The sequence below is a fragment of the Miniopterus schreibersii genome, assembly GCF_964146895.1.
Source record: "Miniopterus schreibersii genome assembly, chromosome: 1".
Taxonomy (NCBI): Eukaryota; Metazoa; Chordata; class Mammalia; order Chiroptera; family Miniopteridae; genus Miniopterus; species Miniopterus schreibersii.
In genome coordinates, this window is record NC_138101.1 from 28,415,392 (window position 1) to 28,440,327 (window position 24,936).

The following is a 24,936-nucleotide window of genomic DNA, read 5'->3' on the forward strand; positions in this document are numbered from 1 at the left end:
TTAGGGAACATGAACCTGTGGCAAGACCAGACAGAATATTCTGGAACTATGCTTTGAAGTAAAATCATTCCCTTAACATCAGGAGATTTAATACTACCATTTCACCATGAAAATAATCACAGATGAGTGTTCTGACCAGGACTAATTGTCTTTGAAGTTCTCTAAATTCAAGCATTAAAAACAGTGCTCGACAAAACTCTTTACCTTATCAAAAAATTACAAAGAAAACAACTTGCAGGCAAAGCTCAATCTAATTTCGTTTCTATCTAAAATCAAGGCTGCAACGTTAAGCAAAATTAAAAAGTGTATGAGCATCATGTTATTAAGACAACCTAAATTTGAGAGCCTGACCTCTGGTGCTTATTTTACAGTTATCAAGGGGATGAAAGAGCTGCTGGGTGACAGCGGCCATTTAGCAATCAAAATCAGAACAACCAATACGTGTCCTCTCTCCTTGTGATTGTTTTATGATACGTATTCAAATTCTGTACCAGAAAGCGCAGCTGTGAAAACAGATTCTATAGCTGAAGCAAAACACACAAAAAATGAGTATCAGGGGTTCAGAAGAGCACTCACTTGCGCTCGGAAGAGTCCTGTGGGGCGTTGGGAATCAGGACATTAAATACCGAAGGCTTTTCTCTGTGCTCTAGTAACCGCCTTCCAAACAACGTCAGACAGGGCTTTAGCACATGCTGTTCCTCTGTCTGGAAAACCCTCCACTCTTCCTTCCTGGTTCACTTCACTCATCCTTCAGATCCCAGCTGAAGTGTTACTTCTTTGCAGATGTCTTGCCTAACTTCACAGATTCGACCCTGCTATAATAACATAATACATAATATAGTACGATAATAATATGTGATATAATAATAATGTAATGTTTAATAAAGATACAATGGGTGCCTCTCCTCCCTAGCTATCGTCAGAGCTGCAACTTTACACGTTTAAGTGTGATTTTTTTGATCAGTTCTCTCCCATTAGACTGTAAACCTCATGAGGAAAAGGGGTCCTGGAGGCTAGTTGTCACCATTACAGCCCCAGGACCTAGCACAGAGCTGGGCACAGGGTAGACACCTAATGCATGTCCAAGGGTGACGAAGGGGAGGGAAGAAACAGGGAAGGAGTAGCTACAGTTAGCTGGCAAGGTGCTCACCGCTGGCTGGCTAGGTGAAAATGGGGGCTGGACTTCTATCTCAGGCCCAGCGGGGACAGCGGTCGCCCCCTCGCCAGTGTCACCTGGTTTCCTCCTGCCTTCCGCCTGCAGCCTCGCGCTGCGGGAAACATGCAGCAAGACCCAGGGTGGGCAGCGGGGGACGAGCTCTCCAGCCGGTCTACCGCGGCCTCCTAGCCCCTGCACTCATCCCAAACATGCTGGACTCATCCTGGACCTCATCTGCTTTTGGTCAACATGGTCAGTTCTCATACTTATATTTCAACAAGGGCTTTCGGGGAGCAGGATTTTAAAGGAGTGGCTGTAATGGCACTGTCGCAACCTTTCAGAGCCAGAGTGCAATGATCCGATTTCACAGCAAAGCCACTGGACAGGAGTCGTCACCAACTGGTTTGGGAATCCAGTGGGCAACTATTCTGCTTTGGTCTGTGACTGGGGGGGGGGGGGGGGGGTGACGGAGTTTGAGGTTCAGGAGGCCGGGAGGAGCCAGCAGAGGGAGAATCACAATATCAAGTCTGAAAGTCTTCAGAACACTCAGCGAGCGCTCACTGCTTTCCAGATTACAGCCAGACCATCCTGCTCATAAGCGCTGCCCTGCGGCTTATTAAAACTCAAGTATTTTTGACATATGCAGACTGACATAGCCTGTGACAGTGAGAAAATAAAAGGCAGCCAAGTAACACAAGTGTAAAGCGGCTTTTGCAATTTTAATTAACAGATTTTGTTTTTAGAGATATTTTAGGTTTAGATGAAAACAAGTGGCAAGGGCAGAGTATTACACCCCACCCCCACAGTTTCTGAAGTGTCTTTTTAAAAATACAAATTTAACTGCCAGAAATAAAATGCTCTAAAATTTGTCCACTGTTTCAAGTTAATTGGCAAATTTTCTATTTTAGAAAAGAATTAACACTAATTAACTTATTTCAATTGACTTCATTTTTAGTTTATTTCAGAAGTAGAAAAGTTAATAAATACTGATAAAAAAAAGAAAGGAAAGAAAAAGGGAGGAAAGAGGAGGGGAGGGGAGGGGAGGGGAGGGGAGGGGAGGGGAGGGGAGGGGAGGGGAGGGGAGGGGAGGGGAGGGAAGGGAAGGGAAGGGAAGGGAAGGGAAGGGAAGGGAAGGGAAGGGAAGGGAAGGGAAGGGAAGGGAAGGGAAGGGAAGGGAAGGGAAGGGAAGGGAAGGGAAGGGGGTAGGAGGGAAAGACAGAAGAAAATTCAAACATAATCCTTTCACTCAAAGGTAACTACAAAAAGTATACTGGAGCGTATCTTTCTGTACTTTTCCTGTATATATATTTTTAATTTTAAAAACAAAACCTGGATAATATTCTACATATTATTTTGGTTAAACAGATGATGGTTATCCATGCAATGGAATACCCTGGCCATTTCTGCACTTTATTAAATATTTTTCAACATAATTTTTAATGGTAGCATAATATTCCATTGTATGGATAACCATCGTCTATTTAACCAATGCCGCCCAGCTTTGGACATTCAATATTTGTTCGTGAAACTGCAAGCATCTATTTCCCCAAATTCATTCTTTTATACATCTTTAAGGAATGGCAATTTGAAGGGTGAGAGAACCAGGGCACTGAAACACTAGACAGTTTATTTTTATCTTTATACAAGATACTAGTGTTGGCAAGGCGGGAGAGAAGAAAAGCTCTTCCTATGACCCTTTTTAACTTTAAATGGCTGTGCACAGTTCAAGGCCAGCGGAGTGATAAATAGGTTTTGGCAGCTCATTCTCCCTACCTTGAGTAGTATCACAGTGTGCCATTGGAGTGGGTCATTTAGAACAGGAAGCCAAGGACACTGTGTGGTGTTCTCCCAGGGAAAAGTCACAGATATCTCTTAGAAGGCTTTGGCAAGACGCTCAGTGTGCACAGAGAGGCATAGAAAGTGGCTTTATTTTTAAGGCTCAGATTCAGCTGAAGGATCCGCTAGGGAATCCAAAAAGGGAAAGCCTGGGCTTTGGTTAAAATAGCTGGCTTATTCTTGCTTTCACAGTGCACAAAAGCTGCACTGATTCCCTCAGCAGTCACCTGCTAGTTTCACACCTTGTGATAAGTAACATACACACATCCTCATTAACACTAAGTCAGTGACTCTAAGGGGAAGGATATCCAGGAGACTGCATTTCTAATCCACATTGAGTTACTGTATTTTCATATCTCATTGCAATTCCGTGTAGCTACCAGCCCGACACAGGCAGGGCAAAGAGGCTTCTTCAACAAAAGCAGCAAGCAATAAATCAAATTTCCTGTGAGATTTCCCAAACGCCATGCTTCAAAATCACAGTAGTCAGTATATAATTTTACCTTCGAAGTGACATTGTTACTTTTAAAAATAGAACTCTGTGGTGAAAAAATATATATACTATCTTGGTTATCAATTTTATTATAAGTAACTTTTCTCCAAAATGGGAAAACTTGCTAGCGAGTTATTTTTTTCCCCTGATAATAAAAGTAATGCAACATAATACTATAAAAATCCATACACTATAGAAAAAATACTCTAGAAAGTAAAAATCATCTTTAATCTCATCATTCAAATATAGATGCTATTAAATGGTTGTATAGCTGGTGTACATTGTTAGAAACTGTTTTCTCCCTGACACTTAAGTATTTTTAGTTAGACATACTTGTTTTGTAACCTTCCTTTCCACTTTAACAATATAAATATACATCTTTCTGTGTTAATCAGGATTGATTTTTTTATGGCTGTATAATTAACTATTTTTAATACTTTACAAAATCCTGACATAGCTTTTCTTTGACAATTAAATTAGTAGGACTGTTTTCTGAGTCATGTGTTTAATGCTGACATCTGACTTGTTTCTGAAGAGAGAAACTTAGTAGACATTAACTAAAATAAATAATCCAACCATTTATAGCTACAAATTTCTGCATAAGCAAGAACTATGCACAATAAAAACAAAATAAAATCATTAAAATGTCTAAAAACTGTTTACTTTATTAGAGTCCGTTTTATAAGTTGTTTGCGTTTGAAATGAGTTAAATTAGAATTTTTGACGTTTTATGTGTTGCTCAACATGTGTTACTTCTGATGGGGTAAAAACAAAAAGATCAGATGATTTGTACAAAGAAAAAACATTAAAAGCAAAAACTCAATTAAACTAAGAAAGATACTCATTAGGCTTTATTAATTTGAAATTAAATTAATTATGCAAAGCAAAGTCAATGAATTCTCAAAAAGAATCTGGATTAGTATCCAAAATGATGAAAGAAGAAAAGGGTATAGATAAAAGTTTAAATTGCTTAAGAATCTTTTAAGTGGTACATCATAAGCAGAAGCATGAAAAAGGAGCCCTTGACATGTAAAGTAATTGATTTAAGGGGGTAAATTAAAATAAAAACATCATTATCAAATGGTACCTATGCTGTGTATACAAAAGCTCCAAGGCCATGCTTATGGACTGACTGATTATTTCCTACTTTCCTGCTCACAGCACAGAAAGATGATCTAGAAAGATACCCTTACTCTATAGGTTTACATAATGAAATGGCTGATTCCACTTTGGAACAGTGGTGTTTTTTAATGTTTATAAATTATAATAAATCTCTTTAAGAGTCTAATGAAAGCTGTAGATTCTTTCCCTGTTGAAATATATACCCATATTATTGCAAACATACAAGATTCTCCCATTAGGCCCTCTCCCTTCTGGAATCCCTCCAAATAAAGACTGCATTTCTCAGTTGCATTTACCTAGGTGTGGCTATGTGACTACGTTCTAGTCAATGAGATATAAGCCAAAGTGTCATGTTCAACTTCCAGGAAATGTTCTTAAAGGTAGGGATCATTGTCTTTTACTACTCCCTCTCCCTTTCATCTATATTGCTGGCCTGAATGCTTAAGCTGTCATTTGGATAAGAGGAGAAAACCAGAGGCTTAGTAAAGCAAAACAACAAGAGGGAAAAGCCTGGGCCGGTAATGATCATGGAACTGTCATACTTGTCCTGGATGGCTTACCTCTGGAGTTTGCATAGTTTTAGAGAGACATGAACTTATGTTTAGTTAAGCCACAGTTTCTGGGTGTTCTGTCACAGCTGAACCTATTATTAGCTGATACAGGTATAAACACATACAAGTTTGCATATAATTTAGGGGGTGGTCATCCATGGAGCCCAAATTAAGAATATCACTTTAGAAATATATATATGCGATCCCTGGCTTATGATGGTTCAACTTACAATTTTTCAACTTTATGATGGCTCCAAAGCTATACGCATTCAACAGAAATCATGCTTTGAATTTTGAATCTTGACTTTTTTCCAGGCTAGCAATGTTTGATAGTCTCTCATGATGCTGAACAGTGGCAGCAAACTGCAGCTCCCACTCAGCCAGGCGACATGAGGGTAAACAACCAACACTTGAAAATGTAGTGTTAAATGTGTTTTCAATTTATGAAATTTTCATCTTATGATGGGTTTATCCAGATGTAACCCCATTGTAAGTTGAGGAGCATCTGTATAGGATACAATTATAACCAGTTATTGTTTGTACTGTAATTGATATTTTTTCACATCGATTATCTTTCATAGTATTTACAATTACACTGTGAAGTACATATTGTTTTTAATCCATCAGTTTATAGATTTAAAAACAAACAAAACCCCACAAAATTGATTCAAAAGCAAAAACAAACAAACACAAAAGGCTCAGGGTCTATCTCTTGCTCAAAGTTAATAATAGAGTAAGAGCCATTACCAAGGAGAATGACTTCAAACCCCGTGCCCTCATCAATGTTCTAATGACTGTGATACATGTACAGGCACCCCCAACTTTTGTAAAAAATCATTCTTAGAAACATGTAAGGAAGTTAAATACATATTACTTAAAAGTAAGACTTATGTTCTAAAAGGGGATTCTATTCCCATACAACTAAAAATTTTAGACATTATAAAGTTCTTAATTACATTAAAATTATTTCTACTTTTAAAGTACAAGATACTAATACAACTTGCATATTATTATTTAAAATAAAAGAAGCAAAAAATAAAAATAAAAATCTTTGTCTCCTGTGTAATTCTTCAACACCACGGCCTGCCTTTCCCTGTGCCGGATCTCTTCCTCAGTGGTGTATGATCCAAGCAGGCCAATCCTAGTGCTCCCACAATAACTTTATAAATGGAGCCAATGGGACAAAATTTCTTCTCTGGTGGGTGAATTGTTAGGACATGAGTCTAGGGACTCAGGCTCTTAAAGAAAACATCATGTGCAATAGAAAATCATTATCTACAGATTAGAAGAGGCCAAGACAAGAGGGAGGGATAGAGAGAGAGTCCTGATAGCAATCCAGATCCTGGTTTTAGTCCCTGACATGTCCAGGTTGCCCTGGCTTCTATAGTCTTTGATTAGACTTAGTCTCCTCCTAATAAAACCACCTTCTTTGTGAAGTCGGTCTTAGTTGGGTTCCTGTTACTTGCCACCTAAAAAATACTACTAATACATAATAATGTAAATTAAATTCCTAAGCTTTCATTCATTCCTGCACTCATTCAACATGTATTAGGCACCCACGATATGCCAGGTATGGACTTGGAGCTGGGAATAGTGGGGTAAGTTAAACAGACGTAGTGCCTGACCTGATGAAGATAGTTTCAAGGACAAAATAAGCACAAACTAATTAACAAAACAACAATTTTAATATTGAGAATCAGAACTTGCTGATGGGAATTTAGTGGTGCTACCTCTGATGACCTTAACCTTCTCAAAAATTTTGTAATGAAATTGTTGAGCCACTTTTTTTCTCTAGCAAAGTGGGGGCCATCTCCCTATCAGCATGCCATGATTCTGTGAACTTCTCCCAGCATTTAAAACAGAGTGATACTTTCAATCCATATTTTTAGAGACCCCTCACTCACTGTAACACTGTATCTTTAATGGCATCTTTCTAGCATTTTGTGTACCTTATTTAATTTTTTCCTTTTCTTTAACAAATGAACACTCAGGTGATCAATTTAAGGATAGTGTCTAATTGAGCCTAAAGATTTACTATTTTTAGTGCTCCTAGTCATTTCCAATTTGCATCAATGAAAATTCATTCATTGTTGTTGTGTTTTTCATTCATTCAAAGAATATATGGTGAGAGCCCACTGTGTCATACTCTTTTAGGTGCCAGGAATATAGCACCTAGAGACAACATTCCTAGTTCTCAAGGATTTTACATTTCATTAAATTTTAGTAGCAATCTTACTAACAGCAAAACTTTACATTTTCCCCAGTTTTATTGAGAAATAATTGTCATCATCACTGTATCCGTCTAAGGTGCACAGCATGATGATTTGATTTACATAAACTGTGAAATGATTACCACAATAGGTTTAGTTAACATTCATCATCTCATATAGATGAAATAAACAGAAAAGAAGATTCTGCTTAAAGTAGGACACATTTGTGTTTCTACTACAGACATGACAGAAATATGTGCTTTTTCCCTCTGGAAATAAACAACGCTTTGCAACTTGCTCACTTTCTATTGCTTGGATGAAGCTAATTTTATGGGCCCAATAAGGTTGATCAGGTGCCTATACTTTACCTGAGCCATGGCTGTGTTGCCCTCCCCCCCCCCCCCCAGTAAATACCATCCGAATGAGGCTGGCATGCCAAGCATTCCAAACCCTGCTCACCCCGTGAGCACTGCATTGGGCTTGTCCCTCTGAAAATGAGATCAAGATGCTGAAAAGAAAAAGCAAAAGGCATTATTTTACCTGCCAAAAGATGTATAGGCACGAGTGGGCAAAATGACATATATGTACTGGGATTGTTTACAAAAAAAATAAGGGAAAGCAGTTTTATAGCAAAAGGTATAATTTCTTAATGGCACTTAATTAAATCGGAGCCTAGAAAAGGTTGTGTCCTCAGTGTTAATTTTCATGCATTACAAGAAAGAGCTCCTTTCACAGTCGCAACTTTTCACTTGGACATCTGGGCCGGTTACTCCACCCCCTTTTAATCTTTTTCAAAGAAACCTTTTACACACAAAAAACATTCAGTTATTTTCTTTTGGCTAAAAAAAAAAAAAAAAAATCCAATCTTATAAAGTAGGTGTTCTTTACAGCATCGAGGCTGATGAAAACCATACCCTTGAACAGGAAGTTCAAAGACAGAATGGCAGACAAGAGCAGCCCCATCTGCTATGGAAACACGCTCCCATCCTTTGAGGCCAAACCACTGACAAGAGCGCGCCGTCATTTGGGGGGCCGCGGCTCCCGCTCTGGTCAGGCCCCACAGCCCTGGTGCGTGCTGGGCGGGGTCCTCCTCACTGTGGGGCAGCCGTGCTGCTGAAGTGTCTCGAGGAAACAGGTGGATGGGCCAGTCAGCAGGAGGAGAAAGTTAAAAAGCTGCGAGGAAAAAAGGACCTGCCAGCTCTAAGCATCTAAATATAACTCTCCATCCAATTTGATGACCTTTTAGACGGTGACAATCAAGGGCTCCCCAATAGCATTTCTCTGTGCTGGCCCAGAGCAGGCTGCTGGTACACTTGGGTTTATCCAGTGGGGCTTCTTTTCCTGATTTGCCTTTTTTTTAGAACAAATTCTTTCTTCATTCAGCAGCAGAGTAGAACCTGGAGATAACAGGCCTGGTACTCACCCTAATTGAAATGCACTAGAACATATTTCATAGGCTGCTCAAACTTTGCCATGAAAAAGTCTCAAAATACAATTCAGGTATAAGTTGTATATTGTTCTAGCATCTGATAGCATTCTCACAGAGCTAACACTGTATTTTCTTCCTGTCAGGAAGAACTTCCCTCTGTTTTTCTGAGCGTCAAGGGGTACATATGTAGGTAACTGGCCTTAGTGTGATCACATTCAATTTTAAGATCTCACAGTATGACAGTAAAAATAACAACTTGAAAATAGCAGTTTTCCACATATGGTTATTTCAATAATCAATCGGTGCTTTCAAAACTTTATGTGATCCTTTAAATGATCAACTGTGTTTAATAGGTCAAATTTCAGTTTTAATTTCTAATTTTCACTCCTCCCTTTCTCATATCCCAGTTTTCTGAACAAACTGTGACAAACTCCAGTGATATTTATATCCTAGTCTGACAAATGCTAACTCAGTTCTACAGCATTAAAAGCTTGTTCTATCTTTCCTGAACTCGTGAACATTTATTTCTCAAAAGTCATCTAGTCCAATCATCTCATATCAGGAATGAGACACAGAACAATTAAGTAACTCGCACAAAGTCACCTAATTATCTGTTGTTATTAGTTTACTGGATTTTACACCTAAAATATGTACTAGGTTTTTGTGATATACTTTAAGTCTTCCTTTTCAGGCCAAAATTCGACATGGCAGCTTGCGTATGACAGGTTCAGCCAGGTGATAATTTTAAAGCTCTAGCAGGTTTAGGAAATCATGAGATCAAGATCATCTCCACTAGACCATCAAAGACATTGTTAATTTTTCTAAATCCTTTGCATGGTTAATAGGAACTAGTTATTGGTTTAACTATAGGAGCTCTTTTTTGAGCAGCATCATTTGTCTTATACTATAGGATAGACCAATTGCCTTATTCATTTCGTTTTACAAACAAGAAACTGAGGCTCAGAGAAGGGAAATACCTGCCTGGGATCACAAAGCAGTAAGTGGCGGAATGAAATTTTACAATCAGGTCTTCACATGTCGCAAGCTCATATTCTTTCTACTATATGAAATTGCCTTTAGTCTCGATTTAGCCTTTTTTGGTAACAAATAATTCAAATTATTAAAGTATTCATAGATCAGAAATCTATTTTAATTTTAGAATTAAGAAGCGAATGGCCATAATTAACTAATTAATGAACAACTTGTGGCAAAGCCCAATTTTAAAGGTTTTACTTTGACAGAGACAATTGATAATTTTAAAAAGTTATTTAAATTTTTTTATTTGGATGTGAAAATACTCCCAAGGCTTCAGTTTTTATTTTCTGCACTGTGTGCTTCTCCAAACAATAGGGTCTAAATTAGAAGTCCTACTTTCCATTGCAAATCAAGTAGCATTTCCTTGGGCACTTAACTCTATGTGCTGGTAATGTTCTAAGTGGTCCACATATATAATTTTACTTAATTATGATAATATTGCTATATGGCACATGCTATTGCTAGCCCCACATTACAGATAAGAATCCTAAGGTACAGAGAGATTAAATAACTTGCCCAAAGTCACACAGCTAGTACACAGTGGAATCAGAATATGAACCTGTGTAATCTGATCCCAGTGCCCATGGTCTTGTCCATAATTCTGTATTGCCTAATATAATAAAGTAATCGTTAAATGGCTACAACCTGTTTTTTAACTCGCGCTTAGGAGTTAAGGTGGAAAACAGAATGAGGTATAAATTAAGCAAGAACACTGGGTTATCTCGGGTCTGAAGTGAGCTTTTCATGGGACATCCTGCAGTTAGGCCATGTGTACCATCAATGGCCAAAGAGCCTAGAAAGGGGTAGCCAGGTAGATACAGTACTGAGAATTTATTGACCTCTGTGGCTGCTCCCTTCAGTCTCCTCCCCTTTCAGCAGCAGAGGTCTGAAAGTACTGGAAAGAAAGTGGGAGAGAAGAGACTGTTCAGCGCATGTGCTCATCTAAGCACCCAGAGGATTTTTTTAAATAATAAGAATCCAAACTGAAAAGAACACTCAAAGCACTCAACAGTTACCATTATATGGTTCCTGGAAAATTATATGGTTTAGGCTCCTACTAAATGCTTCCCTTCCCTTGACATTGTGCTTTATAACCTGGACTTAATATCCAATTCAAATCTTTAATCAAGAGCATGAGAAAGTCATTCTCTCCATTACAAATCACCATTGAACGAAGCCGCTAGGGGATGATTGAAGGCTATATGGCACATACGGATATCTACCTGTGCTATATAGAAAACATATATTAGAACATATATATGCATAAGTATTCATTTTGATATATACATGAAGAAATTCCTTTTTTTCACTATAGGAATAGCTGGGGTATTCCTGTTGTATAACAAACACAAAGACAGATGGTAGATTAATATATTTGTTTAAAGGTAATGCCAGCAGAAACTTTGCCTTTGTAGAAGGAAACCATCACACAGAACCAAGTGTGCTAATAATGAAAACACCTCCTTCTGCTGTACTCCCCTCGACAACTGCTTCTTAGCCCGAGTTTGCTCTGAGTTCTCATCTCGTGTTTACATTTTTAAGAAGTTCAGCCATTTGTAATCACCAGGTTCACTCCGTGTTTAGGGGGTGAAACAAACATTTTGTAAACTATGGATTAACAATATCCACCCAATCTCCACTCAGGAATCTATGACCTTCTGGTTCCTAAGGACTTACAGAAGATACTGGGCAAAACTTTAACTCTGTTGTATTATAGGATTTTTATGATATAGTTAGAAAATGTTATAGCAGTTTTAAAAAAACTATTAAATTACAGTGTATAATAGAAACATTGAAAACTGTATACTTAAAGATTCAAATCAAAATATCATATGTAGAAACAGGATTTGTAAAATGCCTGATTATTTCAAGTTTCCACCTACTCCTTCAAATGGTCCAAAGTGTCGGAAGGCAGTAAGAAGGTAGGACAATTTGAGAAGCCTCTCTAGTCCTTAAAAAAAATGGAGGGAAACCGTCCATAGTACTCAAAATACAAAGGACAGGGAGGGGTTGAGGGAAGCTTTCATTTAACCTCTGACAACTATTTTTATGCAATTGAGATATGTCAACAACTGGGTTTCAAAGCCTCAAAATAAACAAACTGCTGGGGTGCTCTGGCAATGATATTTTAATATAAATAGCCCTTTAGGGAATAGCAAAGTTAATCTTGTAGGGCTAACCACTCCAGAAAGGCATTTAAAGCAAACACACAATACGAAACTGCCATATTTCATAAAATCCAAGACACCATCCAGTGTAAAATACATCCCAAAGATGTTGAAGTTGGGGGGAAATTGTGCATCTTAGAACAGATTAATACAGTAAAAGTATGTGATAGTTCCAGCCTCAGGGGTTATTCACTACATTGTTTCCATCAGTTCTTACAAACTGTAGTCTACGTCCTAATCCCCGTAAAAGCTGCACATGGTTAAATTTACACTTGACCACACTTGAAGCAGAATTTCGGGCAATTAACTCAGTGTGTGGGCTAAGGCGTCTAGGTGATTTCTGTATAATTTACCCTCTGCATCCTGGGAGGGGTATCTGCTGTCATGAACACTTTTTAATAAGATCTCAGGGAGAACATCACGACTCTGGATAATTATTATATTTTCATATTAAGATGACTCAATTTGTTAATTGATTTTCTACAGGTTTTCTGTGCAGATTTTTAAAAGCTGAGACATAGTTCACATACCATAACATTCACCATTTTAAAGCATACAATTCAGTGCATTTTAGTATATTCACAAGGTTGTGCAACCATTTTCATCATCCCATCAAGAAAACCAGACCCATAAGTAGTCATCCCCTACTCTCTTCTCTCCTCCCCCAGCCCCTGGCAACCACCAATCTACTTTTTGTCTCTATAAATTTGCCTATTTTGGATATTTCATATAAGTGGGATCATACAAGATATGGCCTTTTGTGTCAGCCTTATTTCATTTAGCTCAATGTTTTCAAGGTTAATCTAGGTTATAGCATGTGTCAGTACTTCTATTTTTATGACTGAATAATATTCCATTGTATGGCTGTACCACATTTTGTTAAACCATTCATCAGCTGATGAACATTTGGGTAATTTCTATTTTGGGGCTATTGTGAGAAATGCTACTATAAACATTCACATACAAGTTTTTGTGTGAACATACAACCTTAATTGCTTGGATGTAAGAGTGGAATCGCTGGTTCATATGATAACTTTATGTTTAACTTTCTGAGGAACTGCCAAGCATTTCCCAAAGTGGCTGCACCATATTACATTCCCACCAACAGTGTATGAAGGTTCCACTTTCTCTGCATCCTCACCAACAATTGTTACTGTACTTTAAAAAAAATATAGTCATTCTTATGGGTGTGAAGTAGTATCTCGTAGTTTTGATTTGCATTTCCCTGATGACTAATAAAGCTGAGAATCTTTCTGTGTGTTTACTGGTCATTTTCTTTGCAGAAATGTCTAGTAAAATCCTTTGCCCACTTTTCAACTGGGTTATTTTTACTGATGAGTCATAAGAGTTCTTTATATATTTTGAATACTAAACTATTACCAAATACATCATTTACAAATATTCTCTCTAATTCTGTGGATTCTTTTTACTTTCTTGATAGTACTCTTTTAAAAAAAGTTTTTAATTTTGATGAAGTTCATTGTGCTGACATATGCAATTAGGAGATAGAGCAACAACCAGGTTTCTGGTTTATCTTTCTGTTTAATTCTATAGTTACAAAAGATACAATATCTATGAAGTGGACAAATTAAAAGTTGCACAGTCAGAATATACCAAACACATTCTGTCATAAACCACTTATAATACAAGAATTGTTTTTCTATACAAGTTAGGGCAAAATTGTTTGACAAGACATCACAATGAATCTGAGCAGTTTTTGACAATGGATAGAACTGAGGCCCATCTCTAGATGGCCCATCTGCTTGTAGAATTTCTATGTTTTTAAAAGTTTTGGAATCTACATCTGGACTAAATGCTAATATTATTCATTCAAAGAACATCTCTGCTTGCCAACATTTCAAAAGATGAGAAGTTATACAAACATATATCCCCTGTAACATTTCAAAACATGCTTGACCATTAAAAGAAGATTAGCTTTAAAGACATCTGTGCCACTGTGTCTGACATATTTGCTTCTTCCAAAGAGAGCTGCAATGGCCAGAACTTCTCTTTAGTAATAATAAAAGATGCTATAGTGACTTCTAAGCACCATTTAGTTTTGCAGTAGAAAAAAAACTGGAGAAGCTTTGAAGGTTTGTCAGAAACGGCAACGTCTGGGTGGCAAGTGGGATTTCACTTGGCCCCAGGGACATTGCGAAACCCTCTTCCCAGCCATCTGTTGCTTTGTATCTGAAATTCTACTGGAAGCCAGTCAAAAGAGGATAACAAGTGAAAACTATTTTGGCAACAAAACAAAAAATAAGAAACCCAAAACAAACATCTTCCCACAAACAGATTTTCTGTTGGATTTGAATCATACATGGCAACAATTTCAGAAAATGCACATGCTCAACTCACTGAAGATGCTGAAAGGGACTGAATGGAGAATGAAAGGAAAGCAGGAGGGGGCAGCTCTTCAGGAAGCAACGTGTCTGTTTCGTTGTGTTTCCTTATCAGACAGCAGCTCCTCAGGCCAGACTTTGGGTGGTGAGTATACAATAGGATATATAGATGATGTACTATAAATTTGTACACCTGAAACTGATATAATGTTATCAAATAATGTTATCCTAATACATTTAATTTTTAAAAAGACAATTTCCTTGAGGGAAGAGACCAACTTTTCTTCACTCTGTATTCCTAGAATCTCAGTGCTAGCTAAATAACTATGTTAAGAGAGGGTACAGGAAAGAATGATAAGATCTAAATCAGAAAGAAGTGAGCTTGAATGAAACTATCTGCAGTATGTGCTCTGGGATGAGGAAAGATTACTGACCATGGGATTTTTGAGTAAGGTCTTTAATAACCATTCACTTATTCGGCAAACATTTGTGGAGAACTTACCACAGGTACTGTCTTAGGTGCTAGGATATAGCTGTGAACAAGACGGACCAAGTCTCTGCCTTCATGGAGCTTACGATGAAAAGCTAATATGTGTAAGAGCACTGAACTGGGCCAAGCATTGTTTCAGAGCTCCATCTATATGAGCTCCTTTGACTTCACACCACTCTTGTGGGATGAGTCACTACTACTATTCCCAATTCACAGATGAGACAACTGAGGTTTAGTTTAAGGGACTTACCTAGGTCCAGGAATCAGGATCTCAAGCACAGGTCTTCCTAACCACTGAACCTCTCGTCTTCACGGCCGCACATCCATCACAGATTTGTCATGTGACTCTAAGGCCACAATCTTAGAGCTGCCATGTCATGTTGTTTAATGCTGGATGGCAATTACACAAATGAGTGTTATACCATCTTGTTCTACATTACACAATTACAGTCATTTAGAGAGAGAGAAAGCATAAAGATTTGTAAAGTTTAAATCCACGGGCTCCAAAAAGGAACCTTTCTGTTTCTGATGACTGTTGAGAGGGGAGAGGAGTGAGTTAGGAGATACAAAGTTTAAAGAGATGTTCACATGGGAGGGAATAGTGCTATGAGTTTTTCTAACATGGAAGAGTGCTACTTCCCATTACAAATAAAGAGCTGACTCTTAGCACCTGGGAAAAGGGGGAAAGAGGTAAAAGAAGAAATCTGGCAAACTGCACAATGAAGGTGTGTATGTCCTAAAGTGATGTAGAATAAAAAACAAAACAAAACAAAAAACAACTAGAAAAACACCACTAGGGTATATGTTATCTCTGATGGTCTTTCAGTAATTCAGACTCTGGAAAATATTTGACATTAACATAATCCTCCAGAGATATCTACATAAATCTGATTGCTAAATAAAAATTAATTATAACTTATTGTTCCATAAAATGTCAGTTTAGTACAACATCCAACAGTTCAAATTTAGAAAACTCTACGTCCCTCCAGAGTCCTGTGGCTACAACTTGCATAAAAACTGCTTAGGTGACCTGTGATATAACACAGGCACGCTTAAGGACTTCTGGGAGAAAAGATGCACTCTGATGTATATGACTGCGGAGTCTGGTCCTTTTTAATCCATCTTAGCAATATCACATCTTCACTCTAAAGACACAGTAGGTCATGCTCTTTTTCCAATTATAATAACTTATAGCTTTTCTCTTAAATGCAATTCTTTTCGTTTATTTTCTGCTGGGCTATCGAAACTCACAGAAGATGCAATGATTCAATAATTATAGAAATATAAATCACCCAGAGTCAAAGTTAACATCCCTGCGAGTTTTTAGGAGATATAGCAAAAAAGAAGACAGCAAAATTACATCAGAAGATTACACATGCAAGGTAATCCCAGTAAATCAAACCTCAATTAGAAACTATCACAGGAGATAGTGTGTAAATTGTAGCCTATACCTGTGCTTCATTTCATTCGACAAATATTTACAGAGTACAATACGCCAGGATCTGTGCTAGAAGGATATATACAGTCACAGAAGAGCACAGGCCCAGTCTTTGATGAATTTACATCACAATTCATCTGATAAAACCCGTAACCCAAGATGTAATAAAAAGCCATTATGCTTTCTCAACATCTTAAAAAATAAAATGATCTTACAGTGCTGGTGGAAATGTAAAATGGTCCAGATACTCTGGAAAATAGTTGGGCAATTTCTTTAAAATCCAAATGTACACTTACTACACAATTCAGCAACTGTAGTCTCAGTCATTTGTCCTAGAGAAATGAAGATGTATGCCTACACAAAAATCTATACGTGAATGTTCAGCTTTATTCCTAATAGTCCCAAATTGGCACCAACCCAAATAGAAACCCACAGAAAATGCAATGATTCAATAATTATAGAAATGTAAACCATCCAGAGTCAAAGTCAACATCCCTCCCGGCTTTTAGGAGGTACAGCAAAAAAGAAGACAGCAAAATTATATCAGAAGATGTCAGCTGCTGATGCAATCAACACATGCCTACCAGTACATGAGTAAACAAACTGAAGCAGGCAATCCAAGGGTACTGCTCAGCAGTGAAAGGGAATGAGCTATTGCAGCAACTTAGACGTCAAGGCCATTTGAGTGCAAAAAGCCAATCTCATGAGGTCGCTTACTGTGTGATTCCAGTTAGACAACGTCCTTGAAGTGACGAAATTATAGAGGTGGAAAACAGGCTAACGGTTCACAGGAGGTAGGCCGATAAGAGTAAAAATACAGTATGTCAGACGGTAAGTGCCACAAGAGCAAAATAAAGCAGACTGAAAAACTAACGCCGAAGGCCCATTTTGGGAAGGGGTTATTCTATATAGGTGTCAGAAAGGCCGCCCTGAAGGAAGTCGGAGTGAGCCCAGTGGCAGCTGGGGACGAGAGGGTAGCAGAGTGTGAGACACAGCAAGGGGCCGGGCACCTGCATAAGGGGTGAGCGGGTAACAACAGCGCCCTCCGGGCCGCCACCTCGGGAGCCAGGGCTCCCAGGAATTAAATGACCAACACTCACTCCCTGGGCGAGCTTGGGCATGTTATGTCACTTGCCTCAGTTTTCTCATTTGTTCAAGGCAGGACAGTAACAGCAACCACTTAGTAGGGCTCCTATGAAGAACAAATCTATTTTTGGAATAGGGCCTGGCACAAAAGTGTGCAATATATATTACTTATTATTATTCATTACATTCTAAAAATATTAGCATACTTGGTTATGGCCTTTAGGTTATTAAGAATCAGAAAAATTATCACGGTTGTAAAGACTAAATAAATTATATAAATAAATAAATGAACGTGTGCACGTGCACGCACGTTTATGTGAAAAGAGAGACACAGAAATGGTTTATTCTGGTGATTTAATTAGGCATAATAACCATTTTCTATCCAAGCTACACAGCAAAATGTAATTGCTTTCATTAAATCAGGTGCTGAAAGGTCATTAGGACTACACTACAAAATCCCACTATTAAAAAGATGCTTTAATAGGTTTTCCGACAAAGTATCCTGTGAGAATAAGATTTGGAAGAGGGATGCGCAGACAGGGATGAATGAACAAACACACGAGGTTCCCTGTGGAGTCACCATGACCTCAGTCCAAACCCAGCAAGTATCCAGAGATTATTATAAAACTGAACTTTTGGTTTTATTTCAGCATTATTCTGGATCCTGACAATTCGCTTTCTTTTTTCAGTATTTTCTAGTCTCTATCTTTTCTAGTGAGTGTAAAGTATACCAATGTTGAAAGTAATCTGTAAAATATTGTAAGTTTCCATTAAAATCTCATGACTTTGCAAACGTTCAGCACTTCGGCATAATCACCACCACTCCAACTGTATTGCAGAATGAATCACACAAACCCACAGCTGTGAGATTAAGTACAGAGAAGACAGATCTCCACTCTGGCACAACTTCAAATGCCTCGGTGGAGACAGAAAAATGTCAAACACAAGGTTTATACTGGAGCACTGGAGCTCCCCTGGACAGGGAAGAACCACCAATATGTTCTGTATGGTAAAATACTTACACACAGCACCCCTCATGCATTGTAAAAAGGATTGGCTTGCAGAAACTCGGGATGAGTGACTTTATGGGGCTGCTCTAGTCACTCCTATACTGGACAGAAACCCAGCAGTGAGCTATACTTCCAAATGCTGACGTTCCCTTAAGACTGGGTGCTCATCTCTGGTCCTGTTCCTTTCTTTGTCTGTGGTTACAACACTCCTGTTGCACTAATCCAAAGAACAACTCACAAAGCTTCCAGAATGCTATTTTCCTTTTCAAAATAGTTGCTCTTCTAAATTCTGGATGATGAACGTTCCAGTGTATTCTAGTCTACAGTACATGTGTAAAGTTTTAAACTTATCTGCTGACATGAGGAAGTTACTCATGGAAGAATTATCTTTGATGCATAGCACACAGTCTGGCTGAGCTGAGATAGTTGTTTGAAATGAAAAACAAAAATGTGTTAAGTGGTGCTTTAAAAGAGAAATTTGTAAAACACTGGTTGAAGTTAAAAGATATAATGGTAGAAAAAAAACCCTGTTTACAACAACAATGAAAAAGATAAAATACTTAGAAAGTAACTTAAAAAGAAAAATTTTAAACTTATATGAAAAGCACTGATCTAAAACACTCCTGTAAAACACAACTGTAGACTTGAACTCCTCTTGAGTCCATGTATCGAGCCTGAGGAGAGCTGAACACAAGAGCACCCTTCAATTTACCACTTCCTGTGATCTGTCTCACCCGCCCAGAGCAGCTCTGGGAAGTCTTGATTCCCATAAGACTTACCTAAGAATATCAATCAGGTAGAGGAGGGGGGTGGCCTTGTCCCCACAGGCAGCACCTTTGGGTAGGAAAGCCTGGGCCCAAACCCTGACTCTGCTACTTCCCAACTGTGCGTTCTTGGGAGTTTTTTAACCTCTGAGCCTCAGGTTCCTCAGCTAGACTGGGGAGGTGGAGAGGAGCAGCATCACCTCAGAGGTAAGAGGTGATTTTAATAAAAGGGTAGGGCATGCTAAGCAAGGCCAACACCTAACAGGCCTTCCCCTGCTGCCTCCTTCCCACCTCACCACCTGCTGCCTTTCTTCGTTGTTTGCAGGCGTAGAAGGGGACGATGCTGGTGCGCAGACAGACTAGGAGTTTTGTGTACATTAGAGAAAGAACTCTGGTCAAGCTTCGCAAAGTCTGGTGATGTTCAAAGCAAGTTTATCAACCTTGGTTTGTATTCCTGATAAAACTCTTTTCACTAAACAAACACCACAGGTAATTTTTTATAAATAGGATAATAGCAAAGTGCTTTTTCAGACAGCAAGAAGACAGTAATCAGTTAGATGTATTTTTCTGTCCAACCAGACTGATGGAGATTGTTAATAACTAAAACATAAAGACAAGGTGGCTGTTTCATGGAAAAATCTTAGATTATTTCTTTTCTTTAAAGAAAACTTTCCAGGAAGGGTACACTGGACTTTTGTTTCAGTAAGTTGCACTCAGTTCACCAAACAGCACTGCATTTATTGTGTACTTACTGTATGCCAGGTACTATGCAGTATGAGTGGGACATAAATATGAGTAAGAAGTAATGTTGCCACTGAAACACAAGCTCTTGCAGGGCAGGGGCTTTCTGTTGTCTGCCACTGTATTCCCAGATCCCACTCCTGCCTGGGACATACTAGGCACTCAGCAAACTAGTGATGGATGACTGATGGAATGACTGGCTGGAGCAGCTCATGGTCCACCAGGAGTTAAAACGAAATAACATTACTCGTATCAGTGACTGCATTTCTCCATCTATGAGTAGTTACTGATTAGATCAAGAGGTTTGGTGATCAGTAAAATCTGAAATGAGATATGATCACAGAGAGCTACTTCAAATACTTCTATCAGAAGTGTTTTGAAATGCTTTGATGACTTGAGATCTCACTACTTGAATAAGTAGAATTTTCTTCCAGGTTCAGTTAGAGGACGGCATATTAATAGTAACAGTAATAATAATAACGGGCCAAGCATTAGCTTCCCAGCATGGTATAAGGCTGGTACTATGACTCCCCTTAGCAGAGGAAGAAACTGATAAGAAGGAGCCAAGGTCACAGGCCTACCTGGCAAGGATACTTTCAATTCTGACTCTCAGAGACTTCCTTGCACACCTCCCTTTGCTCTCTTTTAACCAGCATATGAGAGTTATGTCCTCAGTTAATCTGCAAGGCACTCGTTTTTTTTCTTTCTGATTAAAGGCTTTTGTTTCACAAGCCTTTCACGTGGCCTGTGACAGCCATCCACATCACATGGTGTTCAAAAGCCTCTTAGGAAACCAACTGTAACTGAGAGATTCGGTTTCTACTGGTATAGACCTGAAAGGAATCTTTAAGTAACTGGAAAGAAAAGGCCCAACACGAGCATTTACTTTATGTTGCCCCGTGAAATTGAGGTTCTGTCCATGGTAAGGGGGTGGACAAGAGGGAGAGATGGTAATAAAGGCAGTTTAAAAATCCTGCAGTTTGATGGCTGAGGGAAAAAAATAGTTCCTTCAGGTTAAAATGCAGTTAACCTTGTAAGGACTGCCAGTGTTTGGGATAGGCATGTCTTGCAGATGAAGTATGCTTTCATTTCAGAATTTTCCAACCCCCTGAAAAGTGCTGTAATCCCCTGTGGACAACAGATAAACTGAGGTATTGCAACAACACGGATGAAACCCAGACCCCAGGGCCCCATCAGCAGTGACATCACACCACATTCCAAAGCTGGCCTTCGCTGTGAGGAGCACACACAGAGACCAGTCCTGTGTTCCTTTGGTCATTAGGGTGAGAGAGTACTGGGTTTCACAGAATAGGAATTTCTATGGGAAGATAAAGACCTCCCCTCACACAGGCTTCCTCTGCCTTTTGTAACCAGGAAAGCAATGGGTCCCTTGTATTTGTAACTGAAAGGTTCTCGTTTTATCAAATCAAACTTTATCATATGTTAGAAGAAAAAAGTATCCAATATTTTCAGTCTGGTAAAAAAAAAGACTCTGTAATTCTCAACTATTAAATGCATTTAAAACAAAACTAAATCACAAAAATGTTCTTAATGGCTACATTCATTTTTCTCCCCCATTTTTGTATGGTTATATTCTTATAATTTAAGTCACCACCACTACCAAAACAGTAGCTGTCATTACTGAGCATTCACAATGTGCCAGCTACTGTTCTAACAATGCTATGATATAGGTGCTACTTAAGATACCCATTTTTCAGATGAGAAAATTAAGACACAGAAATGATACCTAACTTGCAAGGCCACACGAAAAATAACTAGTAGAAGTAGGATTCCGGCCCAGGCAATCTATGGAACCCTAGTTCTAAACCCCTGTGAGGGGACATTGATAACATGTACTTGGCCTGGTAGGGCAGAGCCCAGGTGTTATTAACAAAATAAGGGTTCATGGTTAACACCAAGGTCTCAGGGTCACAGAGGTGACAGGGACATGGAATGCAGCCCGTTTCATAGCTCCACACTGAGACAAATAGTCGGTATCAGGTTAGAGAGACTGTCAGAGCCAACAGAACCCAAGAGGACTTTTTGCATAAATAAGAACAAAAATAATTTGTTGAAATTTTATAAGGTCACTAAAGTTTAATGTCTCCCAAAGGGTTTCGGTATTAAGTGGCCAAGGTATCCTATCACAAAATAAAAATAATGTCCTGTATTTTACGGAAACTGAAAAATTTCTACCTGTCATCCAAGCTCTGCATGTATTTAAAGAGTGCCATTAATATTCCCAAATGGCGCCATGATGTTTCTTCTTCCAGCCAAACAAATGACCCTGAGTCCTCAAGCACCTGGGACTTCTAGTCCCAGATTCTACCATTTAGCAGATGTCTTCCAAGTGGTTACTACATGCCACAGCCTGCTCTGGATACATTTCTGGACCTCTAAGGACACTTATAAATGTGTGGATCTCGAGTTCCTGTTTACAAAAAAGTGACGCAATGATAAGTGGACCCTTTCCAAACTGATCAGAACTGCTGCTTGGTCTGTTCTTTTTTTAAAGACAGTAAAGAGTTATTGAGTTCTTTCCCTCCCCTCTTGTTTTTCCTTTTTTATTATTTTTAAATTACAGTTGATATAATTCAATTATTAGTTATGTAAGTTATAAGTAATATATTAATTTCAGGTTGTTCTGTTCTTTCATTCCACCCAGTGCGAGGTGCAGGAAGAACACCGCAGTGAGGGTAAAGCAGAGGCCACAGCTGCCTGCACCTGGGCCCTAGGTAACTCAACAGAGTGAAGCAAGGGCTAGATCTGGGGCTGGCTGGAGAGCATGGCCCCTTCTAAGGGGCAGCCACCACTCTGCTCCAATCAATTCTTTACATTTTTCTCGAAAAAACTCATCTATTTATGGGAAGTCTTTCTATTGTCCTGGTTTGGTTCACAATGGAAAGTTTTCACAAACACTGAGTAGGCCAAACAAAACAGGGCCACAGAGGAGCTAAGACTTGCTGGTGATTAAGTGTGCAATCCAGTTTGTCTCCAAGGAGTTGTAGGAAAGAGGCAGCCTGACCTGGGAGAATGCTGTCATGGGCAGTTCCTTTGGGTCCCTTCTACAGCCACAGAGGAACCGACTCTGTGAACTGCTGGCAGAACTGACCGAGTGCTATGCTGTGACCTGGTCATGATCAGAATGGTGTCCTGCAGAAACAAGGTATAGAGGGACGCGGCAAGGCCTGTAATCTTGACTCCCTTCATGGGCGAAAGTGACATTCCAGCCAGCCCTGCCTGCATACTGTTTCATATTACATAAACACAGCTAATTGGTTATGACTAATACAGTGATTAGAGATGCATTAGCAATCTGACTTTTTTAAAAGGAGACATTAATCAAGACTACTAATATAAGCAGCTACCAAGATTGCTCACATTTTTCTTGTCTGCTCTTCCAAATGTATTGTGGCTTTTAATATTTTAGCTGCTATCATCACATCATATTATCCATTTATACCAGGTCCTCGCCTAATGGGATAATCTAAGGAATAACTTCCCAAGACTCAGTTACTTTGGTGCCAAATTAAAAAAATCTAAAAGGAAAAAAAGTCCTGGACTCTGATTTCTAAAACATGACATGGTGACAAGCTCCAGCTCACTCACCGTGAAAGGGAAGAAAGAATCCCCGCATGAACCTTGTCCTGGCAAGAACTTCAGCTGATAAATGGAACAGCTGTGTCACAATAAACAATGAGAAATAAACAGAATAAATAGGTGGGAGGAGTAGCTGGAGCCGCTTAGTCTAGAATTAGAACCCAATATGGCGCAGCAATGGAGAGCTCCGGTTTTGGCCTGAGATGGGCCTCAGTTTGAATTCTAGCTCCTTTGCTTAATAGGCGTGTGATGGGCACCGACAGACACGGCCAGCAAGTCACCAGTTGAATGTTTGTAAGAAGTGATGCTTGTTGATACCCAAGATTCTGCCAACGGACCCACTCCAAGTGGACAACTCCCACCCCGTTCGATGACCCGGGACCTTGTTTAAGTGCTCCAGAAGAGAGGGTGAGGTCTGGGTACCTCAAGTAGGGTGATCTCTCGAGGGAAAGCCCCTTCCTATGCCTGATCAAGGGGGCTCCAGACAGAACATGCTGCTCCAGTTCCACACAGATCCCCAGGCCTGACCCCTCTACTTTCTGATCTAGGTCTGGGGTAGAATGTACAAAGCTGTGTGCTAAACAGCCCTCTCACGTGCTTGTGACACAGCTGGATTGCAGAATAGTTCTTGGAAACCACTCTAGAAAAGAATCCACATGGACTTCACAGACACATCTGTGGTAACAATGGTCTAAAAATCCCCATCCTGCCTCCCAATGGGTCAAGCTGAACCACTCGAAACTTAAGTACATGGACTATATTAATTCATTGAAAAATGATTTTCACTGAGTCATGCTCAGCAATATTAAATGTCATACCCAGTCATATGAGTGATTTTTTTAGGGTTTAGTAATAGAAAATGTTTTTTATACTGCTTGACACTTTTTGATATTTTATAAAGTTGTAAAATGTATAAATGCTTTTTCTCTTTTTTTTCTTTTGGTTCTTAGAATCTGAGAGATGAACATCTAAACTGACCTTTAAGGTCTGTATTTTTTGATGTTTACATATTCTTGATTTCTTACTTGTATTTTATTTGTATAGTAATGGCTTGAAATTCTTTGTGAAATATATGAAATGTACACTAAATTAAGTTAAATGTATGGCATTGCAGTTCAATGTAAAATGTTAAGTTGCTGAAATATTAACCAAAACCTTAGGTAATTGGATTGTAGAGTGGATAGGAAGCAGAATGAAATCCTATGTTTAAAATGGCTTTGAATACATTTTTAAAATGCAGTTAAAAATAAATAAAATAAAATAAAAAATAAAAATCCCCATCCTGGGGAGGAGGAGACCAAAGGCTCCATGTGCCCTAGTGATGAGCTTACTGGAACAGAACATTGCTGAGTAGGGCTTCATCCTATTAGAGGGCTCAACATCTTACCATGTCCTTTAGACTATGGGCCCAGTGAGCTAGATCATCCCACAAGATGGTTTTGAAGCTATGTCTAGATATTTTTGG

General features: G+C 38.9%; 1 protein-coding gene across 1 annotated transcript in view; it reads right to left on the reverse strand.

Moving 5' to 3' along the window:
* Positions 1 to 24,936, reverse strand: part of SCFD2 (sec1 family domain containing 2) — a 287,290-nt gene that overhangs the window by 149,990 nt on the left and 112,364 nt on the right. The gene's annotated exons all lie outside the window — the stretch shown is intronic.